A 26,803-nucleotide genomic window follows, 5' to 3' on the forward strand; every position below is an offset into this window, starting at 1 on the left:
AGGTAATTCTGATAGTTTTCCTGTGTTTTGAACAAATCTGACCTTTATTTCTGCCGTAAATCAGTATATTTGAAGATATATCCGACCCCCCCTTCCACAATAATGGGGAAGATGGGGGAACTCACACAATGTATTGATTTGCGATTGAAATCAAGAACCTAGCCTGACCTAAGTAACCTAACCTAACCACAAAAGATTAGGAACGCGCCGTGATGGGTCTCACGTATTGCCACACTGGCGCGCGTAATTTTTTGGACATTTTTCAATAATATAAATTTTCACGATAATAATAATATGCAGAAGGTGTTTATGGGCTATAAAAGTCGCAATGGTGAGACCTAGAGATTTGTAATAGTAAAATAAAGATTCCAAATCCTTGTACACCTGTAAAATAATACGCAACACGTCTAATACACTACGCCTGAGCTGATCTGCTAACAATAAAATCGTCTATACAAATGCATTAATACACTAATTTTCTAATATTAATTGGATTATGAAAATGCATCTAGTTTTTTTTTCCAGAATCTATGTTTTATAGCAACCTATCTAAATTTTATCTTTAGTGAATGACAACACGCGTCGCGATGGGTCTCACATATTGCCAGTCAAGATTAATTAAAAAAAAAATCAAAAATCATTTGTCGCATTAATATTAATCTGCGAAAGGTGTTTTGGGGGTTCAAAATGTTTCCAATGGTGAGATCTAGGTTACTGTAATCATAAAATAGAGAGTCCCAATTCCTGTGCACCCAGACGGCAGCACTGCCGTCTCTTCTATCTCTAAGGCAGAACTCTTGGCTCAAACTTTCTGTAACAACTCAACTCTGGACGATTCTGGGCATATTCCTCTTACTCATCCCCCCTCCGACTCCTTTATGCCTGTTATTAAGATTCTTCCTAATGATGTTTTCTATGCCCTCTCTGGCCTCAACTCTCAGAAGGCTTATGGACCTGATGGAGTGCCTCCTATTGTCCTTAAAAACTGAGCTTCTGTGCTGACACCCTGCCTGGTCAAACTCTTTCGCCTATGCCTATCAACATCTACCTTTCCTTCCTGCAAGAAGTACGTCTTAGTACAGCCTGTGCCTAAGAAGGGTGATCGTTCCAATCCCTCAAACTACCGCCCCATAGCTTTACTTTTCTGTCTATCTTAAGCTTTTGAATTAATCCTTAACCGGAAGATTCAAAAGCACCTTTCCACTTCTAACCTTTTATCTGATCGCCAGTATGGGTTCCGCAAGAGGCGTTCTACTGGCGATCTTCTTGCTCTCTTAACTGATTCTTGGTTTCGGTGAAACTTTCTCAGTTGCGCGAGACATATCGAAAGTCTTCGATAGAGTCTGGCACAAGTCTTTGCATTCTAAACTGCCCTCTTTCGGATTCTATCCTTCTCTCTGTTCCTTTATCTCCAGTTTCCTTTCCGGCCGTTCTATCTGTACTGTGGTAGACGATCACTGTTCTTCCCCTAAACCTATTAACAGTGGTGTTCCACAGGGCTCAGTCCTATCACCCACTCTCTTCCTGTTATTCATCAATGATCTTCTTTCCATAACAAACTGTCATACGCTGATGACTCCACTCTGCATTATTCAACTTCTTTCAACAGAAGACCCTTTCAACAGGAAGTACATGACTTTAGGCTGGAGGCTGCAGAACGCTTAACCTCAGTCCTTACTATCATTTCCGATTGGGGTAAAAGGAACCTTGTGTCCTTCAATGCCCCAAAAACACAATTTCTCCACCTATTAACTCGACACAATCTTCCAAACACCTATCCCCTATTCTTCGACAACACTCAGCTGCCACCATCTTCAACACTAAACATCCTCGGTCTATCCTTAACTCAAAATCTTAACTGGAAACTTCACATCTCGCCTCTCACTAAATCAGCTTCCTCGAGGTTGGGCGTCCTGTATCGTCTCCGCCAGTTCTTCTCCCCAGCACAGTTGCTATCCATTTACAGAGGCCTTGTCCGCCCTCGTATGGAGAATGCATCTCACGTGTGAGGGGGCTCCACTCACACAGCTCTCTTGGTCAGAGTGGAGTCTGAGGCTCTTCGTCTCATCAGCTCTCCTCCTCTTTCTGATAGTCTTCTACCTCTTAATCTCCGCCGTGATGTTGCCTCTCTTTCTGTCTTCTATCGATATTTTCACGCTGGCTGCTCTTCTGAACTTGCTAACCTCATGCCTCCCCCCCTCCCGCGGCCCCGCTGCACGTGACTTTCTACTCATGCTCATCCCTATACTATCCAAATCCCTTAGCCACGAGTTAACCAGCATCTTCACTTTCATCCCTCACGCTGGTAAACTCTGGAACAATCTTCCTTCTTCTGTATTTCCTCCTGCCTACGACTTGAACTCTTGCAAAAGAAGGGTATCTGGACACCTCTCCTCTCGAAATTGACCTCTCTTTCGGCCACCTCTTTGGATTATTTTTGGGAGCAGCGAGTAGCGGGCTTTTTTTTATTATTGTTTACTTTTTTTGTGCCCTTGAGCTGTCTCTGTTGTAAAAAAAAAGAAAAAAAGTTAACAAGTAGAATATATCACTCGCATGACACCCTGTTCACGCACCATTCCCCCCCACCCCACCCCCACCCCGGCCCCCCACCAATTGTTTGCGCCTCCCCTCTGGCACTGATCAAATAAAATTGAATTAAGGTAATTAAACTAAACCTCACCTAAGCTAGCCTACTTAACGGGGGGGGGCTGCGCCCCTTCGACTCTACACCTAAGGGGGGGCTTCGCCCTCTCAACCCCCATCATCGCTTGCAAAAAATCTGAAATAAACCTGTAGCTAATTAACGAAGGATTTGCCCAAGAAATTAATACCACCACTGAAATCAGCATATCAATCTGAGATCGTAGGAGTGTTCTTATTTAATTTCTCTATAGAACGACACACTCAGAGTAAAGCTTGACCGAAATTTATACATAGTTAAACATAGTTATACATAGTTATACATAGATCGGCGGTACCTACATACCTATACGTACATTAGCGTATTTAACATACAATATACCAAGGCTGGGTTAATAAAAAATTTAAACTGACTCATGGCCACCCTTGCACAATAGTTTTTGAGATAACCATGAGAGCACCAGTATAATTTCATAGTTTAAAAGACCAGAGTGAACATATGGTGCTTGCATTTAATCCAATAAATCAAATAACATACCTTTGATGGCTAAAATGAGGTATATGCCAGTGACCAGCCTGCAGTCTACCATGTATCTGCCCGCCAGTATCTAACCATGTGCACGAGCCACGGACCAATACAAAACAATACTCCAATGCACTCTATCATTCTGTAATATGGTAATAATACAATGATATAGACATATTTTATTAAAGAGTATTGCTATGCATTCCACTGGTAACCTAAACATACATCCACAAACATTGTTTACATGATATGACGAGATAACTACTTTTTTTGTGCAGATGTATATATGCGTACTGTGATCCTTAAGCCCGCCAAGTTTAAAGTGCGATTTGCCAACGATCACGTACTTTAACCACATTTTGATGGCATTTTTCATAGGTTTCCTAATATAAAATATTATATAATAAGTGTATTGTATACATATATAATTATATATGCTTATTTTGGCTATTTGGAGGCAAACGTTCAAAGAACATGAAACGAACAGTTATCTGCTATACGCAGGATGCAAACTCGGAAAACAATTATCGCATGCACTAAACAAACAGTTCATTTAGGATTTGCGAGAGTTTGCTCCTGGGAGGGAAGTCGTCATCCCCATCCTCATCATCACTAGCGATGTTAATGATGACAGGCTCCACGCACTCGTGAATATTGTCCGACGTCCAGTACTCGTCCTCAAAGTGCCGGGATTGTCGAACAGCACCCGCCCACACTTCCTGGTTGGCGCAAAGCCTGGCATCCTCCAACCTGGTCTGCAGCTCCGTCCAGGTGAACCGCTGGAGGGAGGAGCGCACGTAGCGTTTCATACACCCCCACACCTGCTAAATAGCGTTGAGCTCGGGGTGAGCGGGTGGCAGGCGTACGACTTCATGGCCCGGATGTAGCTGTCCAGTTTATAATGTGGCTCTGGCCGATTTTACTGGCAGACAGGAGGTGCCTTGTAAACAGGAGCTGCCTTGTATAGGCCAACCGGCCTCTTGCAAACCCCTTACGTCCTTATAAGCAGTAGTGCAGGGCGTGTAGCGGCAGGTGGGAAAGATAGCCTGCCGAGCTCCAGCCACCTGATGAGATCCGCTTTTTTTTGTTCCAGTTGTTGGGCATCGGCTCTCTACCATCAGTGTGTTGTGGTATGGTGCACTATCCAAGACAAGTACTGATGGCTCGGGCAGTGGCGGCAGGAACTGTGTCGTGAGCCACCGATGGAACAGTTCGCCGTTCATTTCGCCCGTTGGTGTTCACGTCGGAGCCTCTAAAACCACATCTTGGTGGGCGGGTCCTCATGACGTATTTTACGTCTCGGAACGTCTCGGAACCCTTAATTGACCCCCAAAATGGCCTTGCCCTAATGACGCCCTGACCCAAATAGACACGCCCCACCTAATTACACCCCACTGCCCACAGTGAGTGAAGAGGAACCAAATACAAAACGACACCACAGCCCCACCTCATTAACCGCAACACCAAACCTCACACCACATGCTTGGACAACACAAACACCATCACAACACAATCAAAACACCACACAATCCATACACACCCACATCAACACCTCTCCTCCGCCCCTCACCCCCCCCTCCGTGTGTCTCACATCAGCACTCTCTCCTAGTTTGCTTAGCAAAAACACTTTGAGTCACCCTGGACAACTGACTCAATGGAAGGAGCACGTCCAGCTCACACCAAATCCTGCACCTACAACTGTACCTGCTGAGGGACTCAAAACGCTGGGGCCTGGGTGTGCGCCACAGCGTACTCCTCGTTCATCCTCCCCAACCGCGTCCGGCGTCTCAGCGTGGTCTTCCTCATCATCAACATCACGCCGCGCGAACGCGTCCAACGCAGAAAGAAGCCTGCAAAATCATCCTGGCCCTCACATCACCCCAGCTATCAGGGACGCCCTGACCTCCATCCCCACCACTACAACAACACCGTCAGACCCTACTACACCGGTTTCACCAAAAGCTTCTCAGCCCAGCCCAGACACAGACACATCCTCCCACCCGCAGAACCGCCCTCAGCACTCAGTGCGACACCAATATTATTTATTCTTTGGATACGGGCAGCGACTGCTGACCGTAAGAAGAACAAGCGTGTGAGTGTCAAATATATCAACAATACACATTATTAAGAGCAATACAATTGTATGTTTTGTATTTTATTTATTTAGGACTTATGTTTGTTGTTATTGATTGTTATTATGATTATTATTATTATTATTATGAGTATAATTATTATTAATATTATTACTGTGATTATTATGATTATTATTATTATCTTTACTATGATTATATATTATTGTTATTTCTATTTTCCTTTTTATTTTCGATCATACTACTTTGTTCATTTGTCTCATTCATTTCATTTCATCTTCCATTGATGTATATTTTCAGCTCTAGGGCTGCCTGGTACTCCATGAAATAAACCGTTTATTATTATTATTATTATTATTTATTATTATAATTGAAGATTGAGACAGCTCTGGCTTCCGCATGCTTATTTTACTCCTATAAGTACCTTATTTCATCAAACACAGGTATTAAAGCATGCTTTCGAAAATTAGGTAGGGGTGTAAAACATTCTGACAAACTATCGTCTTTATCCGACACTTTGGTAAAAAGTTATTGCCGAAAAACGTGTAACGCTGGCTCTGAATCTCATAGCAACTCTACGTTAAAAAAAGATTATATATATATAAAAAAAAAAATATATATATATATATATATATATATATATATATATATATATATATATATATATATATATATATATATATATATATATATATATATATATATATATATATATATATATATATATATATATATGGTACTATGGTACAACCATCCATAGATGATTTGGAAAAAGCACGTCTAGGATAAAATACACTAAAAAGCAATACAAATATATTTCATAACACACACACACACACACACACACACACACACACACACACACACACACACACACACACACACACACACATTTTACCTCCTACAATATTCTTCTTACAGGCTTTTTCTCCTCTTTTCAATCTTCCTTCTTCATCATAATTAAATTCCTCCTCCTCCTCCTCCACTTCCTCTCAATTTCTCCTTTCTCTTGTTTCTTTTCGTCTCTCAACTGGAGGAGGATACTCGATTTTACTCCTTAGGTTAAGGAGCAAAATTCATATGGAAAGAGAGAGAGAGAGAGATCCTTCTTAACATCTTAGACCCTCGTAATTACATTTCTTGGGTCACACTGAAGAAGGAAGAGGAAGAGGAGAAGGAGGAAGACGAGGAGAAGGAGGAAGACGAGGAGGAGGAGGAGGAGGAGGAGGAGGAGGAGGAGGAGGAAGATGAGGAGGAGGAGGAAGAAGAAGAAGAAGAAGAATAGGAGGGGGATACTGAGTATATATATATGAAGAATTGGGTGGAAAGATGACAGACAGTGAATTGCCTGTACTACGAAAGGTGTGTGTGTGTGTGTGTGTGTGTGTGTGTGTGTGTGTGTGTGTGTGTGTGTGTGTGTGTGTGTGTGTGTAAATCATACTTTAATGCATACACAATTATTTTTTCTATATCTAACATTGAAAAAAGTGAGGAGCTTTAATTTCTCTAATCTCTTAATTTTCTTTTTCCTATTCTCTCTCTCTCTCTCTCTCTCTCTCTCTCTCTCTCTCTCTCTCTCTCTCTCTCTCTCTCTCTCTCTCTCTCTCTCTCAGATGTCAGGCGGAGTCATCGTCATCGTCAGCCTGCTGGCCATCCTTTCCTGCAGGTCACCCGTGGAAGGTCAAGGTCAACAAATGGTCAAGAAGAATAGTGAGTAGTAGTAGTGGTAGTGACAGCGAGCAGCAGTAGCAGTAGTAGGAATTTCAAGCCAAAGTTGGATGATTTTTCAACATTTGACTAAATCTTCATTGTTATTTTATCACTTAATAAGTCTGTGCTACTTACATGTCCTAATTCTACCAACCATTCCAAAGTATTACTCTTTGAATTCCAATATGGATCACATCTTGATTAATTTCCTTTCGCTGAAATCTCATCTTAAGAGATTTCGATGTTCAACACCAGCTTTGAATTTTATCCTGATGAACAAGCCTATAACTTTACTTTTTTCAATGATCTACAGCAGTTAGTGAAGCAACCTACACGTATCCCTTACCGCCGTAGAGACACACCCAACACTACTCTTCTTCCTAACGTCTAATCCTTCAGCGTATTGTGTCAAAATTTGATTGTTCTCTCCGGTGGGTTCCTCTGATTATAACCTTAATTTCCTACATTGTCCTCTCGCCTCTATACAAACTCTGAGCCCAGCGAGGAGGCAGTGCTTTTGGCATTACGATTCATTTTTGTGCGATAACCTGAGGAGGTACTTTTCCGATTACTGCTTCCAGGTCAGAGACCCATATGTGTGTGATCAGCGCATTACGGAAGTGTTTTCTTTCTGGAATGCAGGCACACAATTAACGTGCTTTCTCTACTCATGGTTGAAAAAAAAACCAGGTTCAATCACACTAGGTCTCGTGATATATATATATATATATATATATATATATATATATATATATATATATATATATATATATATATATATATATATATATATATATATATATATATATATATATATATATATATATATATATATATATATATATATATATATATTTATTTTTTTTTTACGTCGTGGCCTATTGCGCCGGTAGGCTTCTTCCAGGTGGATCCTGAATTCCTGATGGTCGGTCCAAGTCTTCTTCCCGGTGGGGCCTGATGGTCGGCCCAGCCCGTTCTGGCGCAGGCGAGTGTTTATAGTGGCGCCATCTTTCATTGGCTCATGCTGCCCTCCCGGGGCTCATCTTTAATCCTAGAATCTAAAGTCCGGGTTGATAGGTGGTCTTCTGGACAGCATGTGGGTAGTTTTAAGCCACTCGGCGGCGGCTAAAAAATCCCAGCTTGGTGGCACCGGTCGGGATTGAACTCGCGTCCTCCTGAACGCAGGGGCCGTCACCTATCCGTTCAGCCACCGCCTCCCAATATATATATATATATATATATATATATATATATATATATATATATATATATATATATATATATATATATATATATATATATATATATATATATATATATATATATATATATATATATATATATATATATATATATATATATATATATATATATATATATATATATATATATATATATATATATATATATATATATATATATATATATATATATATATATATATATATATATATATATATATATATATATATATATATATATATATATATATATATATATATATATATAGGGACATTTCACAACGGGTAACTGAGCCTTCATACTTCTGTTAATCATGTTCTTTACTTTTCTGCCCGGAATCGCTCCAAATATATTTTTCAACTCACCAAAAACTTTCATTAACAGAAGATGCCACACTCTTGCGTTCTTTATTTTTTCAGAGTATTTTGGCTCCTAGCCAAACGCATGTAACAAATTTACTTCTTTATCTTTTCCATCTCTCCTTAGTCATAAGGGAAGCTCAGTTGTCACATCTGTCTCTAAGGCTGAATTCTTCGTTCAAACTTTCTCTGAAAATTCCGCTCGGGACGATTCATGGCATATTCCTCCTACTCATACCTCCTCTCACTCCACTATCGATCTTTTTACAATCCTCTAGGATGATATTTTTTTATCTCTGGTTTGAACCCTCAGAAGGCTTATGGACCCTATAGAGTACCTCTTTTTTTCTTAAAACTGTGCCTCCGTGTTGATACTCTGGCTGATCAAACACTTTCGTCTCTTGTTTTTCAACAATTTACCTTCCTGCTGGAAATACGCCTATATACCTGTGCCTAAGACGGATGGCCGTTCTAATCCCTCAAACTATCGTATTTTAGCTTTGCTTTCTTGTCTTTCTAAATCTTTTGAATCCTTAACAGGAAAGTTCTTAAGCACCTATGAACATCATACCTTCACTCTGATCACCAGTGCGAATTCCGCAAGGGGCGTAATACTAATGATCTTCCTAGTTTCCCAAATGATTCATGGCTATCCTCTCAACCGTTAAAACTTAATATTGCCATAAGACTGACACAAATCCTTGCTTTATAAACTATACCTTCCTACGGATTATATCTCTCTATTTTTTTTTTCCAGTTTCCTTTCACGTCGATCTGTCTTTTTATCATCGTTCGGCCTGTTGCATCGGAAGACTATGGAGCCTGCTGGTCGGTTCCAGCGCGTTCGTGGTGCAGGAAAATGTTTATAGTGGCGCCTTCTTGTTTGGCGCATGCTGATCCACGGAACTCATCTTTGCTCCGCTAATGAGATAGGGTCTGGGTTGATAGGTGGTTCTTCAGGATTGCATGTAGGTAATTTCGAGCCACTTGACAATGATTGAAAATTGTCTGCATGTAAGAGCTGCCAGAACTTGAGCCCGGGTCGTTCAGGACACCGCGCCCACACGCTGACTACTCAGCCACCGCCTCCATATTAGCTGTAGACGATCACTGTTCTTTCCCTAAACTTACCAACAGTGTTGTTCCGCAGCGTTCTGTTCTATATCCTACTCTCATTCCATAATTCATAAATAATATTTCCATAAACTGTTATATGAACTCCTACGTAGATTACTATGCATTACTCAATATCTTTCAGCACGAAACCGTTCAAACAGGAATTCCATGACTCAATGTTGGACGCTGCAGAACTTTTAAACTGTGACTTTGCTGCTACCTCAGAATGGTACAGAAGGAACTCAAGTCTCCTTTAATGCCTCATAAATATAATTTCCCCGCTTTGTCAAATCGACATAATCTTCCAAACACCTACCCCCTATTCTTCGAAAACATCCAGGTCTCCCCCTTTTTTTTCTAAGGTGCTGGCTGCCTCTAGTGCCGGTCTTGAGAGGCTGCTATCCATTTCAACGAAGTTGCTGAAGTTAGGGTTGAATGAAGATCTGGGCAGCATGTGGGTAATCTTCCGCCAATCAGCTATTGTTGAAAAATCAGCGTTTCTGTGGGACTACCTTTTCCTTCCCTACTTTTCCTCCTCCTCTTTATCCTCCTAATCCTCCTCCTCCTCCTCTTTCTCCTCCTTCTCCTCCTCTTTCTCCTCCTTATCCTCCTCCTCCTCCTCTTCCTCCTCCCGCGACCGCGACCTGGCCTCGGGGTCACACGTGTCAACTACGCTCGCTGTCTCGGCAGCTGTGCTTTCCTTTTGTGCTCTCCAGCATATCCTGAGGCTCTCCTATTGCTGCTGCTGCTTTGCTGCTTCGCTGACCTGCTCTGCTAAGTGCTAAGTGTTATATTCACTTTACTTAAACACATTCTTCCTAGCACACTTACTGCCTACACCCTACACCTCCCCTACACATCCTCACAACACTGTGGTGCACATACAACTCCTTCCTAACTGTATTAATCCTTCTTAACCTTACTACACATAATTTACATATTATTTTCTAAGAAGTGTACTAGGAGGTCCTTGTTTTCAGGCTGATTTTCTTTCATTGTTTCGGTCCGTACATTCCCGCCGCGGCGTATACCCAGCCGCGCGGAGGGCGAAATTCCCTGGAGACCCTTTGTTTTTTCCTCCCCTACCCGGCCGCGTGAATCCCCTAGAGGGAAGTCTAACGAGAACACCTGCCCGAGTCAGACAGGAGGGAGTTAATCGTTCCCTCCTGACCTACTGCCACTCATTCTCTCTGAAGTTAAAAGGTAACAAAACATAACAAAAGATAACAATCAAAGATATGGCTTCATCACTACGCAAATGCCCCGGGTGCAAAGGACGCTTCGCCCCACAATATTTTGATAAGGGGGCGAAGTCATGTAGACACTGTCAAATGGAAAAGAAGATCTCAGATTTAGAGAGGGGTTTAACCGAGTGCCTTAAAGCGTTGAACCAACGTCCCCCTCTACCCGCTCCCACCCCCACTGCTTCTTCCTCTTCTTCTTCTTCTTCCTCTTCCTCTTCCTCTTCTTCTTCTTTGCCTTCCTCTCCTTCTTCTTTTACTCCGACTGCCTCCACCCCTTCTTCATCTCCCTCCTCCCTCTCCTCCACCCACCCAGGGGTCCGGACGAGAGCCAGGGCCCGCCAGGTGAGGTCTTCTTCTTCTTCTTCTTCTTCTTCTTCTTCTTCTTCTTGTGTTACCGCTTCCACTGCGTGCCCATCCATCTCCTTCTCGTCCCCCACGTCCACCTTCTCCTCCTCCTCATCGTCCCCCTCCCCCTCCCCCTCCTCCTCCTCCTCCTCTTCCCTCTCCTCCTCCTCCTCCTCCTCTGCTTCTTCTTCCCCTTCTTCTTCTTCTTCTTCTTCTTCTTCTTCTTCTTCTTCTTCTGCTTCCACCTCCGCTGCCCTCTCATCCATCTCCTCGTCCCCCTCGTCCTCCTCCTCCACTCCCTCCTCCTCCTCCTCTGCTTCATCTACGCCTTCTTCATCTTCTTTTTCCTCTCATTCTACCTCCTCCTCCTCCTCCTCTTCCTCCTCCTCCTCCTCCTCCTCCTCCCCTTCCCCCTCCTCCTCCTCCTCCTCCTCATCATCATCATCATCTCCTTCTTCTTCTTCTCCTGCTTCTTCTCCTTCTTCTTCTTCCTTCTCTTCACCTCCTTCTTCCTCCTCCTCCTCCTCCTCCTCCTCCTCCTCCTCCTCCTCCTCCTCCTCCTCCTCCTCCTCCTCCTCCTCCTCCTCTTGCAGGCGTAGACGGAAGACCATCCTCCCAGCCGTCTCCTGTGAAGACGGATCACACTTCAACGGATCAAGGATCAACACCAAGGTTAACATAAAACTGGTGGGTGACAGCATTGTTAGAGAACAACTGACTGAGTTCTGTGGACGAAGTATCAAGAACAGAAGACGCTACTGTATTCCTGGTGCAAAACTACAAGATATAGAAGAAGCGGTAGACCTCGTCTCAGACCGCACGGAGCAGGACACACTCTTTGTTTTGCACGCTGGCACGAACAACGTTCAAACAATGTCCACGGAGGAAATTATAGCTGACTACCGACGAGTAATCCGCCGCTTCAAGGAAAAGTCAAGCCACATCATTGTCTCCGGGATTCTTCCGAGAATCAACGCCTTCACAGGCTTCCACAGAAAGGCGTCGAACATCAACAACAGATTGAAGCACCTCTGCCAGGACGAGGAAGTTTCGTTCGCAAGTCAGTGGAATCATTTTTATGATATCCCCGACCTTTTCCGTCCTGACGGTCTTCACCTCAATGCGATTGGATCAGCACGGCTTGGTAGGTTGCTGAACGAGGAGGTACTTTTGTACTCAAAAAACTCCGAGCGCGGGAGGGGCACCAAAGTATCGTAAACAACCAACCAGTAGGGACCGCTCATCACACACCAAGGCCCCCAACAGAAAACACAAGCAGACACCAGACTACTGTGCCTCGAAGCGTTGAAGTCAAGAAGGACATTTCTGTCCTATACACCAACGCGCGGAGCTTAATACCCAAACGGGATGAGCTACTTGCCTATGTTGACGTAGAAAGTCCGGACGTGATTGCCATCACCGAAACGTGGGCCACCTCTGACCACCTAATGACCGAATTCTCAATTCCGGGATACGAGAGCTTCTACAAAAACAGACTTCACAAGAAAGGAGGAGGTGTTATCTGTTACGTCAAGAACAAATACCCTGCCGTGGAAATAACCAAAGAAGACTCAGAGAAATATGACACTGTATATGTTGAACTGGAGACTAGCAAGCACAACAAAATAACAATTGGAACCGTTTACAGACCTCCAAAGCAACAAGCAGCGGACGACGAAGCGATGTACGAGGAAATTCACACCATAACACAAAACAAACAGTCAGTCATTATCGGGGACTTTAACTGTTCCAACATTGACTGGACCACGATGATTGGAGATCGGGAGGGTAACAGATTGCTCGAAATGTTAGAGGACACTTTTCTTACTCAGATTGTTAGCCAACCGACGAGGGAAAATAACTTATTAGACCTAGTACTCGTGAGTGATTCAGATCTCACACGTGAATGTCAAGTCGGCGAAAAACTGGATGGTTGCGACCATCACCTAATTCGCCTAAAAATCAGAACAGACCATGAACTCACCGAAAACACGTCCAAGATTCCAGACTACAAAAAAGCCAATTTTAACTTCGCTCGTGAGCTGCTAACCCAGACAACTTGGGAACCCATGAACCTCACTCCGGTGGACGGCGCGTGGAACGGCTTAAGAACAAACTCCTGGAGGCAGATAGAACGACTGTTCCCATGAAGAAAAGGAGAACAAATAATGCCACAAGCACACCATGGATGAATACCCAAGTTCGACGGGCGATTAATTTGAAGAAGAGAAAATACAACTTGCTAAAGGAAAACAGCACTGACGAGGCACGCGAACAGTACCATCAAAGCCTCAGAGCTTGCAGAACACTCATTCGCCAGAGTAAACGCGACTATGAAAAGCAAATTGCACGCGAAGCCAAGTCCAACCCGAAAAAGTTCTTCACGTATATAAGAACCAAAAAGAAGACAAAAAGCAATATCGGTCCCCTAAAAGATGAAAGTGACGTACTAACACAGGACAGTAGACAAATGGTCGAAATCCTAAACAGGAACTTCGCGTCAGTGTTCACGGTCGAGAATACCCAGTCCGTACCCGAGCCCTACCACACCGATGGGAATCACTCCCCTAGAAATTGGTACAATCGACGAACGGGATGTGAAAAAGTACCTAGACAAACTCGAGACAAACAAGTCTACCGGACCCGACGACTTGTCACCCAGGCTGCTCAAGGAACTCAAGCAGCAAATCCTCAAGCCACTCACCGCCATCTACAATCAGTCACTACAACAAAACAAAGTCCCGAAAGACTGGAAACAAGCGAACGTAACACCGATCTACAAAAAGGGAGACAAAAGTGTGGCCCTAAACTACAGACCAATCAACTTGACCTCAGTGGCGGGAAGAATCCTCGAGAAGATCATCAGAGACAAACTCGTTAGGTTCCTTGAAGACAACAACATTTTTTCCGATGCTCAGCACGGTTTCAGGAACAAGCGCTCATGCTTAACCAATTTATTGGACTTCTTCCAAGGTATCTATGAAAACTGGGATAATCATATCCCCAGTGATGTTATATATCTAGACTTTCAGAAAGCCTTTGACAAAGTGCCACATGAAAGACTCCTCAAGAAACTTAAGTCGGCGGGATTAGGCGACGATCTGACAGCGTGGATCAAAGACTGGCTCACTGGAAGAAAACAACGAGTTGTACTCAACGGACAGGCCTCCGAGTGGCTCCCGGTCACAAGTGGAGTGCCACAGGGGTCAGTGCTGGGACCCATACTTTTCATCATATATATCAACGACCTAGAACTAGGATTAAAATCCAATCTTTCAAAATTTGCCGACGACACAAAGGTGGGTGGGAAGGCCCTCACGACGGCAGACTGCGAAATTATCCAGAGAGACCTGGACCTGATCACTCGGTGGTCGGAAACATGGCAGATGTCCTTCAACACTACCAAATGTAAAGTAATGCATATCGGATCCAGAAACAGCAACCACATATACCACATGGGTGGCGAACCACTACATGTTGTGCAAGAGGAAAGAGACCTCGGGGTCACCATCAGCAGTGACTTGAAACAAACAAAACACTGCAAGTCCGCCTGTAAGAAAGCCAATACAATGCTTGGGTTCATATCGAGGAACTTTGAATACAAGACGCCGGGAGTTATGTTATCCTTGTATAATTCGCTGGTAAGGCCCCACCTGGAATACGCCGTGCAATTCTGGTCTCCTAATTACAGGAAAGACATTGAATTACTTGAGAGAGTACAGCGCCGCGCCACGAAGATGGTACCATCACTGAGGACGAAACCCTATGAAGAACGACTCGAGCGACTCAACCTCTTCACGTTGGAAAAGAGACGACTGCGGGGAGACATGATACAAGTCTTTAAGTACCTGAACAAGCTCAGCAACGTTGATCACTCCAAACTCTTCACGCTACAAACCAACCTGAGAACAAGAAACAACGGAAAAACAATTCAAGCAAAGCGATGCAATACCGACATCGGCAGGAGTTATTTCTCGAATAGAGTTGTTCGCCACTGGAACAGCCTTCCTGCAGAAGTGGTTAGCGCAGAGACCATCAACTCCTTCAAGAAACGCATTGATCGCCACTTTGCTGCAACGGGTGTGAACTGAACGTTCCCAAGAGTAGGTACACAAGTGCTTTAATCCTTCCCTGCAAGCCACTCCTATGGCAAACGGATTGATTAAATCACTGAACGCAGGCAGCCTTGTAATGAGCCAACAGGCTTTCTGCTGCCTGCTAGTCCATGTTTCCATGTTTCATCCTCCTAAATTATCCTACACACTCTCCTCATCTCCTCCCCATACTTTTTCTCTCATCTCTTTCTCCTCTTTCTAGGCTGGTGGACTAAGCGAGGCCTCCTCCTCCCTCTTCCCCCCTCATCCCCTCGCTCCGTCATGGAAGGAAGAAGAGAGGAAGGAGGACAGATTCCGGAAGACAAGGAAGACATCATTGGAGGTAAAGAGGGGGAGGAAGACCTTTGTTTATTATTATTATTATTATTATTATTATTATTATTATTATTATTATTATTATTATCACTATCATCATTATTATTATTGCTAATAATACTAAGTCTCTCTCTCTCTCTCTCTCTCTCTCTCTCTCTCTCTCTCTCTCGGACCTGTTCAATGCAGACCTCGCACCCTACGACACCTATAACCTGAGGGGGACAGCAGGAAAAGGTTCGGACCAATCAGAGGTTAACGATCGAGCCTTGGACCAATCAAATGAGGGATACGCTCTGACGTCACTTCGAGCTGCTATTTGCCGGCCAATCTCCCGCCAAAACCCGCCCGACATGGCTATACTGCTGTGCTTGAACCCGCGACCCTTCAGAGCTACTTAAGAATATGACCTAACACATATATACAAGACAAAGTAAGTATATGTAGGTAAAGGGACAGACGTTCGCCCCTATCTCTCCCTGACCCCCTTAGCATTGTAAGCTACGGTGGCGTTAGGTGGTTAAGGTGATTTGGGCTACACTGTAGGACAACATTCTTGTACTTCGTCGTGCTCCAGGTTGTTGTTACGAGTGAATAAATGATGAGGTCGTGTTGAGGTGGTGGTCTCCTTATCCCCCAAAAATGACTTACTACCGTTTTCATAGACATCGGGCACATCCCCTAACCAAAGGCCATACCATCCTGGTAACAGGCATTACCATCGCCTCGATCCGCTTTCACAATCGTAGTTTTCGTGATATCGGCGACCCCCAACCTGGTGACGATCATGACAAGAAGAAGGCGTTTTTTTCTATATATAACAAAGGAAACAGGTCGAATGCAAAAAAAAAAATAAATAAATAAATAAATAATGAAAATAAGCCCGCTGATCACTGCTCTTATCAAGAGTTCAGAGGAGTGGTTGAATGAGAGATCAATTTCGGGAGGAGAGATGTCCTGATACTCCTCTTGATGTAGATCAAGTCGTTAACAGGAGGAAATACAGATGAAGGAAGATTGTTCCAGAGTTTACCAGCGTGAGGGATGAAAGAGTGAAGATGCTGGTTAACTCTTGAGTAACGGATTTGGACAGTAAAGGGATGAGCTTGAGTAGAAAGTCGTGTGCAGCGAGACCACGGGAAGGGGGAGGCATGCATTTAGAAAGCTCGGAAGAGCAGTCAGCGTGAAAATATCGATAGAAGACAGAAAGAGAGGCAACATGACGGCGGAATTTTAGAGGTAGGAGACTATCAGTAGGAGAAGGGGAGTTGATGAGACGAAGAGCCTAAGACTCTATTCTGTCCGAGGGAAAGGAACTGGCGAAGATGATACAGAACGCCCAAGCTTGAGGAAGCTGATTTGATGAGAGAAGAGATGTAAAGTTTCCAGTTAAGATTTTGAGTTACGGATAGACCGAGGATGTTTAATGTAGAAGAAGGTGACGGCTGAGTGTTTTCGAAGAATAGGGGATAGGTGTTTGGAAGACTGTGTCGAGTTGATAGGAGAAATTGAGTTTTGAGGCAATGAAAGACACCAGGTTCCTTCTACTCCAATCGAAAATAATAGCAAGGTCAGAGGTTAAGCGTTCTGCAGCATCCGGTCTAGTCTTGTAATTCCTGTTGTGACGGTCTTCTGTTGAAATAAGTTGAATAATGCAAAGTAGAGTCGTCAGCGTATGAGTGGATAGGACAGTTTGTTGCGGAAAGATCACTGATGAATATCAGAAAGAGAGTGGGAGACAGGACCGAGCCCTGCGGTACACCACTGTTGATAGGTATAGGAGAAGAACAGTGACCATCTACCACAGCAGAAATAGAACGGCCGGAAAGGGAACTGGAGATAAAGGTATAGAGAAAAGAATAAAAGTCGTAAGAGGGTAGTTTAGAAAGCAAAGATTTAGGCCAGGCTATCGAAAGCTTTCGAGATGTCTAGCGCAACTGAAAAAGTTTCACCGAAACGGTTAAGAGAGGATAACCAGGAGTCAGTTAAGATAGCAAGCTCACCAGTGGAACGCCACTTGCGGAACCCATTCTGGCGATCAGATGGAAGGTCAGAAATGGATAGATGCTTATGAATCTTCCGGTTAAGAATAAATTCAAAAGCTTTAGAAAGACAGGAAAGTAATGCTATAGGGCGATCGTTTGAGGGATTGGAACGGTCAGCCTCCTGAGGCACAGGCTGTATGTAGGCGTACTTTCAGCAAGAAGAAGAGGTAGATGTTGAAAGTCAGAGACGAAAGAGTCTGACCAGGCAGGATGTCAGCACGGAAGTACAGTTTTCAAGGACAATGGGAGGCACTCCATTAGGCCCATAAAGCCTCGGTCACACATTCACGTATCAAGCCCACGTATGCTCACGTATGTAATTTTTGGCCCATACGTGGCCATACGCGCGGTTTGTTGCCGCGATCAACTGGATACGTGTCAGGGGCCGATGTACGTAAAGCTTGCACGGTCAACATAGGGACGCCATAACGTAACGTAACGCACTGCGCAAGCATGGCGTGACGCTTACCCGAATTGCCACGCCAAGAGGCCACACCCCCACAAGCACGTAACAGCCACGTACGTATACCGTATGTGTAACGTGGTGCGTTACGACCCTGCGTCATCCTCACGTTATCCCCACATACACCGTGCCGTGCTGTACACCTGTTTTTTTTTTTTTGTTTTTTTTTTAAAGCAAAGGAGACAGCTCAAGGGCACAAAAAGTAAACATTAATAAAAAAAGCCCGCTACTCGCTCCTAAAAGAATCCAAAGAGGTGGCCGAAAGATAGGTCAGTTTCGGGAGGAGAGGTGTCCTGATACCCTCCTCTTGAAAGAGTTCAAGTCGTAGGCAGGAGGAAATACAGATGAAGGAAGATTGTTCCAGAGTTTACCAGCGTGAGGGATGAAAGAGTGAAGATGCTGGTTAACTCTTGCATAAGGGGTTTGGACAGTATAGGGATGAGCATGAGTAGAAAGACGAGTGCAGCGGGGCCGCGGGAGGGGGGGAGGCATGCAGTTAGCAAGTTCAGAAGAGCAGTCAGCGTGGAAATATCGATAGAAGATAGAAAGAGAGGCAACATTGCGGCGGAATTTAAGAGGTAGAAGACTATCAGTATGAGGAGGAGAGCTGATGAGACGAAGAGCCTTTGCCTCCACTCTGTCCAGAAGAGCTGATGCATACTCCATACGAGGGCGGACAAGGCCCCTGTATATGGACAGCAACTGTGCAGGGGAGAAGAACTGGCGGAGACGGTACAGAACGCCCAGCCTCGAGGAAGCTGATTTAGTAAGAGATGAGATATGAAGTTTCCAGTTGAGATTTTGAGTTAAGGATAGACCGAGGATGTTTAGTGTTGAGGAAGGTGATAGCTGGGTGTTGTCAAAGAATAGGGGATAGTTGTTTGGAAGATTGTGTCGAGTGGATAGGTGGAGAAACTGTGTTTTTGAGGCGTTGAAGGACACCAGGTTCTTCTTGCCCCAATCGGAAATAATAGTAAGGTCTGAGGCTAAGCGTTCTGCAGCCTCCAGCCTTGAGTCGTTAAGTTCCTGAAGGGTGGGTCTTCTATTAAAAGAAGTTGAATAATGCAGAGTGGAATCATCGGCGTAGGAATGGATAGGACAGTTCGTTTTGGAAAGAAGATCATCAATGAACAACAGAAAAAGAGTGGGAGATAGGACAGAACCCTGTGGGACACCACTGTTAATAGATTAGGGGAAGAACAGTGACCGTCTACCACGGCAGAAATAGAACGGTCAGAAAGGAAACTGGAGATAAAGGTACAGAGAGAAGGATAGAAACCGTAGGAGGGTAGTTTAGAAAGCAAAGATTTGTGCCAGACCCTATCAAAAGCTTTTGATATGTCCAGCGCAATAGCAAAAGTTTCACCGAAACGGCTAAGAGAGGATGACCAAGAGTCAGTTAAGAAGGCTAGGAGATCACCAGTAGAACGCACCGTGCGGAACCCATACTGGCGATCAGATAGAAGGTCAGAAGTGGAAAGGTGCTTTTGAATCTTCCGGTTAAGGATTGATTCAAAAGCTTTAGATAGACAAGAAAGTAAAGCAATAGGACGGTAGTTTGAGGGTTTGGAGCGGTCACCCTTCTTAGGTACAGGCTGTATGAAGGCATACTTCCAGCAGGAAGGTAGATGTTGACAGGCAGAGGCGAAAGAGTTTGACCAGGCAGGGTGACAGCACGGAGGCACAGTTTTTAAGGACAATAGGAGGCACTCCATCAGGTCCATAAGCCTTCTGAGGATTGAGGCCAGAGAGGGCATAGAAAACATCATTTTGAAGAATCTTTATAACAGGCATAAAGGAGTCAGACGGGATGAGTAGGAGGAATATGCCCAGAATCGTCCAGAGTGGAGTTTTTAGAAAAAGTTTGAGAGAAGAGTTCAGCCTTAGAGATAGATGAGACGGCAGTGTTGCCGTCAGGACTGAGGAGTGGAGGGAAAGATGAAGAAGTGAAGTTGGAGGAGATGTTTTTGGCTAGATGCCAGAAGTCACGGGAAGAGTTAGAGAAAGCAAGGTTTTGACATTTTCTATTAATGACAGAATTTTTGGTTAGTCGGAGAATAGATTTGGCACGATTTCGGGCAGAAATGTTAAAGTTCATAATTAGCATTAGTTTGAAGGCTCTGGTATCTTTTGTGAGCTACCTCTCTATCATTGACAGCACGAGAACAAGCGTGATTAAACCAAGGCTTTTTAGCGTGAGGAGTAGAGAAAGAACGAGGAATGTATGCCTCCATTCCAGAGACAATCACCTCTGTGATGCGCTGAGCACACACAGAGGGGTCTCTATCCTGGAAGCAATAATCATTCCACGGGAAATCGGAAAAGTACATCCTTAGGTCGTCCCACCGAGCTGAAGCAAAATGCCAGAAGCATCGGCTGCATCGCCTCTTCGGTGGGTCCAGAGGGTGTACAGGAGCGATAGGACAGGATGCAGAAATAAGATTGTGATCGGAGGAGCCCAACGGAGAGAACAGTTTGACAGAATAAGCAGAAGGGTTTGAGGTAAGGAAGAGGTCTAGAATGTTGGGCCGATCTCCAAGACGGTCAGGAATACGTGTAGGGTGCTGGATCAACTGCTCTAGGTCGTTGAGGATAGCAAAGTTGTAGGCTTGTTCACCAGGATGGTCAGTGAAAGAGGATGAAAGCCAAAGCTGGTGGTGAACATTGAAATCTCCTAGGATGGAGATTTCAGCGAAGGGAGAGTGGGTCAAGATGTGCTCCACTTTAGAATTCAAATAGTCAAAGAATTTTACATAGTTGGTAGAGTTAGGTGAGAGATAAACAGCACATATGTATTTAGTAATAGAATGACAGTGAAGTCTTAACCAGATGGTGGAAAATTCAGAAGAGTCAAGGTCGTGGGCACGAGAGCAAGTGATGTCGTTGCGCACGTAGGCGCAACATCCAGCTTTGGATTGAAATTTAGGATAGAGATAGTAGGAGGGAACAGAGTAGAGATTGCTGTCAGTAGCCTCAGAAACCTGTGTTTCGGTAAGGAAGAGAAGGTGAGGTTTAGAGGAGGAGAGATGATGTTCCACATAATGAAAATTAGAGCGAAGACCGCGAATGTTGCAGAAATTGAGAAGAAAGAGGTTCGAGGAGTTATCAAGACACCTTTTGGGTCGGCAGCCAGAAGGGGAGTCCTCCCTGGGGGAATTTGTGGTCCCCCCCCCAGGCGGGGACTCCGAGGCTTGGTGTATGTGCGCCATTTTGAAATTTTAATTTTGGGAAAAGGTGTATATGTTGTGAGAATGTAGTGTGGTGTGGATAAAGAGAGGATCTGTCTTTAGAGAGCATGCTGAACTACTCTCCGGTGTTGGTGAGACAATAGGGAAACGGTTAGTGAGGACATGGGAAGGGTCTTTGGAGGGCTTCAGCTCCCTTCTCACCTCCCATATATACCTCACCGGGAGTGGCTTGCGCCCGTTCGGTAGGTGTCTTCCTACCTACTCCAGCCAGATTGCAGTTCCCGTCAACATCTACCTGCAGCAAGAAGTACTCCCCTCCTGCTGAATCAACATGGAGAACATTGAAGACATCCTTGCCCTTATAACACCAGCAAACAGCCAAAACACATAATTAATGGAGGCCATCCTGGAGTATGTGCACGCCATGGTACTGGTGTTAGTTGTCAAGGTCCACCTTGCAAGTGAAAAAACAGAAAATAGAGGAGGCCGAGGAGGATTTGGGCTTGGCCGTACCTGCAAAGAAGAGTGGATCTAGGCCACTATGACAATCTGATGGAGGAGTTGGCAACCGAAAGTCCAGAACTGTACAGGAATTTTACCCGGATTGACAAGGACCTCTTCAGTGAAATAGCTGAACTTGTCACACCCCACATTCAGAAGCAACGCACATTCTGGAGAGAATCCCTTGAGCCAGGCCTGCGCGTGGCTATCGCTCTTCGTTTCCTCGCCACGGGTGAGACATACAAGAGTCTGCAATACTCATTTCGAGTAGCCCACAACACCATTAGTTACATTGTACCAGAGACCTGCTGGGCCATTGTTGCTTCTACGGAGATGAGGAACTGCAGGTGCCACAAACACCAGAGGCTTGGAAGCAGGTTGCCCGCGGGTTGTTGGAGGTTTGGGTGACCCTGAAGCTAAAGAAGCCCCCTTCCGTGATCTCTTGGTGGTGTCCTTAGGCATAGTTGAAAGCAGTGGCGACAAGGTCTACTGACGAGGGCGCTGGCGGGGGTGAGAGGCGGTGGTGGTGGCTTCGAGGTATATGCTGTTGCTAGTCCGAGAGAGGAACTGAAGCCGCAAGCCCGCCGCACGGCGTATACACATCATGCACAGCGTTGCAACGTCGTCGTGGGTACCCGAGGAGCGGCGCTGGTGCCACGGATGCTCCTGCACCGCGTGAGGACCCATGCATTGCGTTGCTGGAACAGGGGAGCAGCGTGGAACCACGTCTAAGCGCCCCGCAAGCACGCCGTAAGCGCCACGTATGAGCCACGTTGTACGCGTGGAGCCACGTAAAATGGCGGTTGACGTGAGCAGCCACGTATCTTTTGAGCATGTCGAAAGATGCATGGCTCCCCACGTACGCTCGGGTGGTGCGTAGCGACCCCCCGTTTCCGCCCCATATGCCCACGTACGTAAATACGTATTACGGGACATTTACGTAGTACTTACGTAAGCGGTTGCCGACTACCAATTTCCGTTCGTGCGTGGGCATACGTGGCTTGATACGTGAATATGTGACCGAGGCATAAGCCTTCTGAGGGTTGAGGCCAGAGAGGGCATAGAAAATATCATTCTTAAGAATCTTAATAAGAGACATAGTGGAGTCGGAGGGGGGATGAGTTGGAGGAATCTGCCCAGTATCGCCCAGAGTAGAGTTTTTAGCGAAAGTTTGAGATAAGAGTTCAGCTTTAGAGATAGATGTGACGACAGTGCTGTTGTCAAGATTAACGAGAGGAGGGAAAGATGAAAAAGTTAAATTGGAGGAGATATTTTTGGCTAGGGGCCAGAAATCTCTGGAAGAATAAGAGAAAGCTAGGTTATGGCTTTTTCTATTTATGTAAGTATTTTTGGTGAGTCGAAAAACAGATTTGGCATGATTCCGGACGGAAATGTAAAGATCATGATTAGCAGGTGTGCGAAGGCTCTGGTAGTTTGTGTGAGCTGCTTCTCCATCTTTGATTGCACGCGAATAAGCGTGATTGAACCAAGGCTTTTTAGCATGCGGGGGTAGAGAAAGAACGTGGAATGTGTGCCTCCAATCCAGAGACAATCACCTCTGAGATGCGCTGGGCACACACAGAGGGGTCTCTCTCCTGGAAGCAGTAATCATTCCACAGGAAATCGGAAAAGTACATCCTCATGTCGTCCCAGCGAGCTGAAGCGGAATGCCAGAAGCACCGCCTCTTCAGTGGGTCCAGAGGCTGTACAGGGGCGATTGGACAGGATACAGAAATAAGGTTGTGATCGGAGGAGCCCAACGGAAAGAACAGTTTAACAGAATAAGCTGAAGGATTGGAGGTTAGGAAGAAGTCCAGGGCCCGTATCCTCGAGAGCTATTAACTTTTACTCTTAAAGTTACTATCAAAGTTAATATTTTCAAATTATTAAGAGTAAAAGCTATCCTCGTCAACTTTGAGTGTAGGTATTAGCAAATCCTGGCTACTATTATCTTCTTCTTCTTCTTCTTTATGGCGGGCTCGTTGCTAAGGACGCCTCCGTGCTAAACGTAAACATCCGACATGAATTAAGTATATATCTCAAAAGAATAATAAAGAAAAGATGTATAAATGTACAACAGAAACATAATAAATGGCAAACACAAGAAAATACTGAGCTTTGTGGCAGATAGAAGCAGCCTCAAAGGCTGTTTTTACTCCGTCACTCGTCAATACCCGTATCTCCCCGCCTGCGTCACGACTTGCTCTGCTGAAATTACCGCACCATAATCACGTCATCTGCCACAATGATCTACGGGCCGGAGAACCAGCGCAGAAAAGGAGTAAGTTTAATTGGTCGCCAGATGAAACGGTCTTCTTACATCAAATTCATGAAAAAAGACGTATAATCAGAGGGTGTTATGGAAAGATTATCACCCCTGAGGATAAGAAGAGAGCGTGGACTGAAGTGGCAGAAGCTGTAACAAGGTTAGTAATCACATATTCATGGTTCAATTAGCTTACAAACTAACCTAACCTAATCAATTGGGTATTTTTTGCATAATAACACAACCACTGACCTTCCAAACAGAACATACCTTTTTATTCTGTATCTGAATAGTTTCATTATGACCATTTCTGCCACAACCCCCTCTCCCTCAACAACCTAACATAACTAAACCTAACCATGCCAAACCTGCCCCGTCCTACCGAGCACATCCTAACTTAACATGCCAAGTTTGTTGGGGGGGAAGAGGGGGTTGGTATAGATAGTTAAGGCATATTTGCCCTGTTTTTATTCTTTATTTATTTTTATTTGTTTACTATTATTTTTTTATTGGGGGGGGATGCTAGGCATGCCAGACTATGGACACTTTTACAAGTACTTTATGTCAAGACTATATGGGAATAGGTAGGTTTTGTGAGAATGGTAAAGTAAGATTAAAATAGTATATTTATAGCATTGGTCAAACAGATTATGGTGATATAATGTTAGATTGGAATGTACTCAAGATAATGAAATTAAGGTTAATGCTTTTATTTTTTTGTTACATATTCACATATTCATGATTCAAATAACTTGCAAACTAACCTAACCTCGTCAAATGGGTATATTTTTTATACAAACACAACCACAGAGTTTCCAAACAGAACATACTTTTTCCTACTGCTTCACATGAATAGCATCATCATGACCATTTCTGCTGCAACCCCCACTCCCTCAACACTCTAACATAACTAAACCAACTCCTGCTAAACCTGTCCAACCTAACACGTCCCAACCTAACATGGTAGGTCCCCAAGTGCCAAACCTGCCCCGTCCTACCGAACACGTCCTAACTTAACATGCCAAGTTTGTTGGGGGGGAAGAGGGGGTTGGTATAGATAGTTAAGGCATATTTGCCCTTTTTTTATTCTTTATTTATTTTTATTTGTTTATTATTTATTTTTATTGGGAGGGGATGCTAGGCATGCCAGACTATGGACACTTTTACAAGTACTTTATGTCAAGACTATATGGGAATAGGTAGGTTTCGTGAGAACGGTAGAGTAAGATTAAAATAGTATATTTATAGCATTGGCCAAACAGATTATGGTGATATAATGTTAGATTGGAATGTACTCAAGATAATGAAATTAAGGTTAACGCTTTTATTTTTTTTTGTTACATATTCACATATCCATGATTCAAGTAACTTGCAAACTAACCTAACCTTGTCAAATGGGTATTTTTGTATACAAACACAACCACAGAGTTTCCAAACAGGACATACTTTTTCCTACTGCTCCATGTGAATAGCATCATCATGACCATTTCTGCTGCAACCCCCACTCCCTCAACAATCTAACATAACTAAACCAACTCCTGCTAAACATGTCCTACCAAACACGTCCTAACCTAACATGGTAGGTCCCCAAGTTTGTTAGGGTGGAAAGGGGGTTAGTATAAGAGAGTCAAGTCATATTTACCTGTTATTTTATTTATTCCTTATTTAGATTTTTTTGGGGGGGTGGGTTGGGCATGCCAGGCTCTCAACACTTTTACAAATATTTTATGTTAAGACTATATCGGAATAGGTAGATTTGATGAGAATGGTAAAGTAAGATTAAAATATTATTTTGATAGCATTGGTCAAACAGTTTCTGGTGATATAATGTTAGGTTAGAAGTACTCAAAAGAATGGAATTAAGATTAATGCTTTGAATTTTTTTGTATAGCTGTATTGTGTAATATCCTCCTACTTAGAGAAAAGCATTTTAGAAAAGTAGGTAATGAAAAGTAGTATTTATGGCCATGTTCATAACAACTAAAAAGTTAATGTCTTATGATGCATGTAAATAAAATATTGGTACTGATTTAGCTTTCCATCACAGCATGTATTAAATGTTATTGGAGAAGGTATGGGAAATAAAAAGCATGCCATAGTGAAACGATTAAGAAACTTGCTTCACATTTATACCCTGACAGTGCCTTCCCTGGGAGTGGACCCCGTACGCAGGATGACTGTGAGAGGCGTTGGTACAACGTACAACAAAAATCAAAGCCTTGCATTGCCAAGTGCAAGAATGAGCAGCGGCAGACTGGTAAATTTTTTTAGTTGTTATGTCTTTAAATGTAAAACTTATATTAGTTAGTTTTTTATGTGCTCACAGAATGCAGCTATACTGGCCACAATGCCTTTATTTCAGCTTAAAGTTAATAAGTTTATAGCAGTGAACTGCATATTTGATATATAATTTTTTTTAATGTTCATCTGTCAATGGCTATCAATCTATCTAAATACCTTGGTTGTCTTCCTCCAGTGAAGGGTTTTAGCCAAGACAGGCACACACTTACTCACACACTCACACTCATGTACACCACTCTCTCAGCTGCACAGCCCCTGAGGGAGTAAAAAAGGCCCTCACTGTATGGGGGATTAGCTGCACAGTTCAGACAGGGAACTTCCACACCAAGGCCTCACAGCA

The 26,803-nt window shown here is 43.9% G+C and overlaps 1 long non-coding RNA gene across 1 annotated transcript; it reads left to right on the top strand.

Annotated features, from left to right (window-relative positions):
* The first annotated feature begins 6,576 nt into the window (after positions 1-6,576).
* On the top strand, positions 6,577-16,315 carry LOC127007653 (uncharacterized). Its single transcript, XR_007760322.1, has 4 exons — positions 6,577-6,618; positions 6,870-6,966; positions 15,590-15,709; positions 15,889-16,315. It is a non-coding gene; the product is annotated as an uncharacterized LOC127007653 (long non-coding RNA).
* The last annotated feature ends 10,488 nt before the right edge of the window (positions 16,316-26,803 follow it).

Source organism: Eriocheir sinensis, chromosome 4, assembly GCF_024679095.1.
Source record: "Eriocheir sinensis breed Jianghai 21 chromosome 4, ASM2467909v1, whole genome shotgun sequence".
NCBI classification, from domain to species: domain Eukaryota; kingdom Metazoa; phylum Arthropoda; class Malacostraca; order Decapoda; family Varunidae; genus Eriocheir; species Eriocheir sinensis.